This window comes from Podarcis tiliguerta, assembly GCF_965153285.1.
Source record: "Podarcis tiliguerta genome assembly, chromosome: 7".
Taxonomy (NCBI): domain Eukaryota; kingdom Metazoa; phylum Chordata; class Lepidosauria; order Squamata; family Lacertidae; genus Podarcis; species Podarcis tiliguerta.
In genome coordinates this window covers 59671159-59677173 of record NC_139540.1, presented here as the reverse complement: position 1 = coordinate 59677173, position 6015 = coordinate 59671159, and the positions used below count along the sequence as shown (strand labels likewise).

General features: G+C 42.5%; 1 protein-coding gene across 4 annotated transcripts in view; it reads left to right on the top strand.

Annotated features, from left to right (window-relative positions):
* ATXN1 (ataxin 1) overlaps positions 1-6015 on the top strand; it is a 294034-nt gene that overhangs the window by 335 nt on the left and 287684 nt on the right. For 2 of the 4 annotated variants that reach the window (XM_083449365.1, XM_083449367.1), the window contains exons 2-3: positions 634-704; positions 5037-5163. The gene's annotated coding sequence lies outside the window, so the exon portion shown is untranslated. The remainder of the gene's footprint in view (positions 1-633; positions 705-5036; positions 5164-6015) is intronic. The other 2 variants (XM_083449387.1, XM_083449366.1) reach the window with 1 other exon arrangement.

Here is a 6015-nt window from a genome sequence, read left to right as displayed (position 1 = left end):
GTTATGGGGGGGTACCGAAGTAGCCCCACGGGGCGGGTTGGGGGAGAGGGTGCATCTCCTTCGCCCCTCAGACAAAGCAGCTCGTGGCTTCCCAAGCTTCCTCCGCCCAGAGACGGGAGAGCGAGAGCAAACGGGCAGAAGAGGCTGGTGCCCAACGCCCCTCCTAGGGCAGCACGCTTTATTTTCTTCGCGGGTGGAAGATGGGGCTCCGTGGGGCTGCCGAGAGCGTGACCTGCCGCCTCTTGAGAGTTAGGACCATGGGCGTAGCCAAGGGTGGACAGAGAGAGGCAGCTGCCCCCTAAATCAATAGAAACACATAGCAAACTGAGGTACTGCCCCGCAACAAAAGGCCTGCCCCCCCAATCCTGGCTATGTCCATGGTTAGGTCAGTGGGATAGTGAACTCAAATCATAGGAGCCACCTCCTAGGGGCCTATGGCCCTTCGGCGACCACCCCCAGTAAAATATTTGAGGGGGTCACCCCCCCTCCAAGTTGATGGTTGGGGGTGGTCTCCATAGCCATATCCTTCATAAGATGGCAACATAAACAATTTTTTGGCCGATGCAGACATGATGCCTTTGGTACCAACCTTGCTTTTTTCTTAGCCTTTGCTCTCCCTTCACTGGTTAACAGTCCTCCTCATGAAGAATTACAGAGGACTCAATATTTCTTCAAACTGAAAGTGGCATTTAACTCTTTGGCGGGTATGCAAGTTAATCTGCCGTTTCCTGACCACATTGTGTGGATTTTGCTCCATGGAGAGCTTATTTGGCATGCAGAGGATTGTAAATAGGAAGTGACATCATTTCCCCTGGTGTGCCAATATGATGACACTTTGTCCCTGCCTCACTACACCACTGGGGTGGTGTAGATTTGCAAGCGGACAGAGGTCCTGGCTGTTGGTGGAAGTAGGATTCATCTCACCTGCTTGCTTTCCCAAATCCACTTTTCCTCTGGGCGCCACAGTAGCATAAATTAGGTACAGCAAGCCTAATCCTCCCTTATTGCTCCAGATGTTCGACAGAACACCAATTGCCAGATTGCATATTAACAGAAGAGAACTATTGCCCTTGGGTCCTGTTTGTGGGTTACTCATAGTTACTCAAGTGGCCACCGTGAGAACAGAATGTGGACTAAGTTTGTGTGATCCAGAGGAGCTTTTAATAGGATCAGCAAAAGAGAGACAGGGTGAGCAAGCAGAGGAGGCTGGTGGTTTCTGTCTGTCCTCACAGTTACTCTGGGCAAGCATGCTGAGCTCTTTTTGTCCAAAGAAAGTATGCAAGCAGGTAGGGCTCTCCCCGCCCCAGTGTGAGAGGGCAGACAAATGATTCAAAGCTGCAACAGCCAGATTTCTAACAAATACCACTTTACCAATACTCAGTGCCACCCTGAGATGGAGGGTGACTAAACTAGAGGATTTGCTTGCTTGAATTCCCCCAGTAAAGTAGTGCAGGAGAGATGACTAGAGTTTGTTTTCATGTCCTTTGGGGCTCTAGATGGCCTTTTAAAACTGTGCATTCATTGTGATTTGTGCTTGTGATGTTATCAGGTTGGTCACACACGGTTCCCCCCTTTAATCCTGTTTGCGCCTGCAGAAGTTTTGGGGTGGTTACCCTTCTTCATTTCCAGTCATTGCATGCCCCATTGCTTCTTGCTGAAATCTCGTAACTTTTTATACCATAAATGTTCTGGTTTATTAGTGTCTCACTTTCATTGCACTACAGCCCCTGTGGACAGCAATAATGTGGTAGCCCTGAAGAAGCATTGCAGAACAAACTAAAGCAGAATAAATCCACCATTAACATAATATTATTGTGTCAGGAACATGTTGCAGAATACACTTGCAAAAAACCCCAAAACACCTGTCTGGAAAGCTCGTAAGAGTCAGCACCTTGAATTGAGTTATAAAGATTATTCAACCAGTATAGATCAAATAACTTGACTCCCTGATTCAGGTTCAAGCCTTGCTACTTTCTTTGCCATGCCAAGTCTTCCCCACTGCCAGGAGCAAGCAAAGTTCTTTTCTCCCACCCTCCTTTTAACTGCACTTTAAGCTTAAGTGAAAATTCTCTCAAAATTTACCAATAGGGCTTAAAAATATTTCCCCCTTAGAACTCCACTTTTTCTGTATGAGAAACCTAATCTTAGTTGAATCCACTTATCTGAGAGCAAGAGCCATAAAGTTTCATGGTACTATGTGGGTGGCGCTGTGGGTTAAACCACAGAGCCTAGGACTTGCTGATCAGAAGGTCCGTGGTTCGAATCCCTGCGACGGGTGAGCTCCTGTTGCTCGGTCCCTGCTCCTGCCAACCTAGCAGTTCGAAAGCACAGCAAAGTGCAAGTAGATAAATAGGTACCGCTCCAGCAGGAAGGTAAACAGCGTTTCTGTGCACTGCTCTGGTTCGTCAGAAGCGGCTTAGTCATGCTGGCCACATGACCCGGAAGCTGTATGCCGGCTCCCTCGGCCAATAAAGCAAGATGAGAGCCGCAACCCCAGAGTCGTCTGTGACTGGACCTAATGGTCAGGGGTCCCTTTACCTTTACCCTATAAGGCATAAAGTATGGTTTAATACACAATAATGTGCACACGGTCTGAGTGCATGAAGAAAAAGACAAACCACAAAGGTTTTGGATTAGCATGATGTCCAAGCCCAGGATTGTACTTTTGTTTCACCCTAACAAACCATGATTGCTAAGCAAATAAAACTGGCTAGCATTCATGGTTTGTTAGGATTAACCAAACCACAATCCCAGGTTTGGATGTCACATTACGTGAAACTGTTTGTCGTTTGTTCACCCAGTGTGGCTTGCAAAACCATACTTTATGGAGTGTTACACGGGTATGCACTTGCTGAAACAGAACGTGTGTTTCACCAGCACATTTTACTTTGCTCTCAGTGTGCTAGAGGAAAACATGGTTCAGATATTTATTCTGAAGCTTTTGCTTCGCTGCATAAAATTGTTCTTTTGAAATTAAATCACCATTAAACAACACAATCACTTTGCTTTATGAGGTTAGCTTCAAGGCATCTTAGAGCAAACCTCTAGCGCACAAATGTATCTGTGATGGACAAATGAAAGCCGTGTTCCAACTTAAGAAATGCATATACCGGTATATATAAAACAAGATTCCTGGATCGGATCAAAGCCCCATCTGATCTAACATTCTGTTCTCATGGTGGTCAATCAAATACCTACGGAAACTCTACAAGCAGGGCCTGATTGCAATAACACCCTCCCATTATTGATCTCTAGCAACTAGTATTTGAGACTCAGAATCATATAATTGTAGAGTTGGAAAGGACCCCAAGGGTCATCTAGTTCAACCCCCTACAATGCAGGAATCTTTTGCTCAATGTGGGGCTCAAACCCACAATATTGTATTGTATTGTATTATATTTCATATAATTTATGGTTCTAGTGCATTGAGCTAGTTACTAGTGGAACACTTATTTTGCATCATTGCTTCCTTATGTAATCAATAAGGTTCATATCCGCCATATTTACATTATAATTGCTCCTCACAATAGTAAAGCTGGCTGTTTAGTGTTAGCTACTGCACAACTGGTGGCACAATGTTTTAAGTGTCAAAAGGCAATTGTTTATGACCTTTAAGTTGTGTAACTGTGTGTGCTGCTCTACTTACCGTAAGTAATAGGAAACAGATGCCAACCATTCTTGCCAACCAGCCATCAATGAAGGACCTCTGTGGTCAAAACAAAAAAGTATTCTTGTGCTATGTCAAGAAAAAGGTAGATGGATCCAGGGATACTGGATATCTGCTAATCCTGACTGGAAAGAAAGCTGAAGTTTATATGCATTATTATAGTTGAATGTTTTGGAGTTTAAATATTCTAACATTTGATGAGTTTTTATAATGTCTGGTGTCAATGTTGCAGATTCAATTTGGTATCTTATCAGGTTGTTTTTGCTCTGTTTGTTAAATTATATCCCTCCCACACATAACTTATAGAACATCCCTTGTAATATTCATTTAAACCATAAAGTATTATTTATTAGAGCATACTATGCTCTTATTTAGACTTCTTTGTAGGTTGCTATTATATTTAATTGTATTAATGCGCCATGTTGGAAAGGATTGTATAGCATCTGCAGCATTTGATTTAAAAAATACAGAATGATTACATTTGTACATGAACCTTTTCAGGCAGATTGCGATAAGTGGGATATTAGAGAAATGTAATGATTTAGATTCAGGATGGGGAACCTGTGGTCCTCAGTATGTTGCTGTAGTACAGAACCCCCAGTCTCAGGCAGCATGCTCAATACTTGGGGGTGATGAGAGTTACAGTTCAGCAACACCTGGAGGACCATAAATTAGCTACCACTGTTGTAGATTATGTCATAGTGCTGTCCTTGGCTTGTTTTCTCAGAAGTCCATCTGAGTTCATTTATATTTACTAGTTTCTAGTAATTATGTTCATGATTGCTGCTCACTGACTTAGTAGACAAGCCTAGGATTGCACTGGTCCTTTGAGCAAACCCTTAGCCACAACTTGTTTAAGATTTGTCTAGGACAGGCCTGTTGCCTGGACATTTATGGTATGATGACTTAAAGGAGCAGGGCAATTTTATTTCATGCAATTAAACATACAGGCATACTGGTAGCTACTTAGCTCATGCATTGGCCAGCACACTGGAGAGCAGGGTGACATTTACTTCTCTATGAGCTTTCACTGCTTGCATGCTTTTACTTGCATCTTCACAAGGAGAAGGCCTAGAGTGAAAATCTGAAAATTTGGAGTGGAGGTCTAGGGTCATATCTGGCCCACAGGCAGCTAGCTAGCTGTCTGTCCTTGGTCAAGATTGACATTTTTATCAAATGTCCCACATTTGTAAATATAACATGCATTCTTGAAAACATGCATATATTTAAATAGGTGCTATTCAAAATCCCCCTTTTTCTAAACTCTGGATTTTTAAAGCTTGTGATTGAGGAAGCATCACACATGTACGGCTTGTCCCATTTTCATATTTATATTACTAATTGCCACTGCAAATCCTGTCTCCCACAGTCTTGAGGGTGCTCCAATTATGGAATTTCTGCAGCTCAGTGTTGGTCCTGCATGTACCTTGACTTATTCTGCCCTGGAGTGTTTGTGACTTCTGATGCACCTTCATGTCCTGAGTTTCAAGACAGAGGTAAAGAAAAATTCTCTTTTCAGATTTTTTTTAAAAAAAGAAATCAGGGTACAGTGGTACCTCGGGTTACATACGCTTCGGGTTACAGACTCCATTAACCCAGAAATAGTACCTCGGGTTAAGAACTTTGCTTCAGGATGAGAACAGAAATCGTGCAGCAGCGGTGCAGCGGGAGGCCCCATTAGCTAAAGTGGTGCTTCAGGTTAAGAACAGTTTCAGGTTAAGAACAGACCTCCAGAACGAATTAAGTACTTAACCCGAGGTACCACTGTATATTGGACCCTTTGTGCACTAGATTCTAGCTTTCTATCTGCTGTGGAAGTACCTTCACAATTCTGATGTCATCATGAGCATAGTAGTATGAGACTAAGTATTTAGTTTTTCAGTGACCAAATCACCAGAGAGAATAATGTACTTGTCAAATGTGCTTTAAAAATGCAGCACTAAGAAATAACAACTTCTGTTGTCAGAAGTTGTGCAGTTAGTTCTCAACAGATTAGAGAGAGATTTTGGTTATTGACAGTCATTGTTACAATAAAAAACTGAATTCTGACAGGTTGAGATTTCAAGTGTCCTAACAACGCGTTTCTGAAATGCCGCGAAGTTATCTAGGACTTCCTAAGTAACCCAAGTCATTTCTGATTGTGTTGTTAAGGGCTTTCATACAAATGCTGCAGTGTAAGGAATAAGGATTATTTCCTACTGCACTTTTAAATAAATTATCAGTGTCCATAAAGAATATAAATTGGAAGACCATCCTGTGTGTCTTTTGGGGATACTATAATATAGCCTCCCTGAAGCAGACTATCACTTACAATGAATAGTTTTAACTGATGCATTTTATTATAGTCT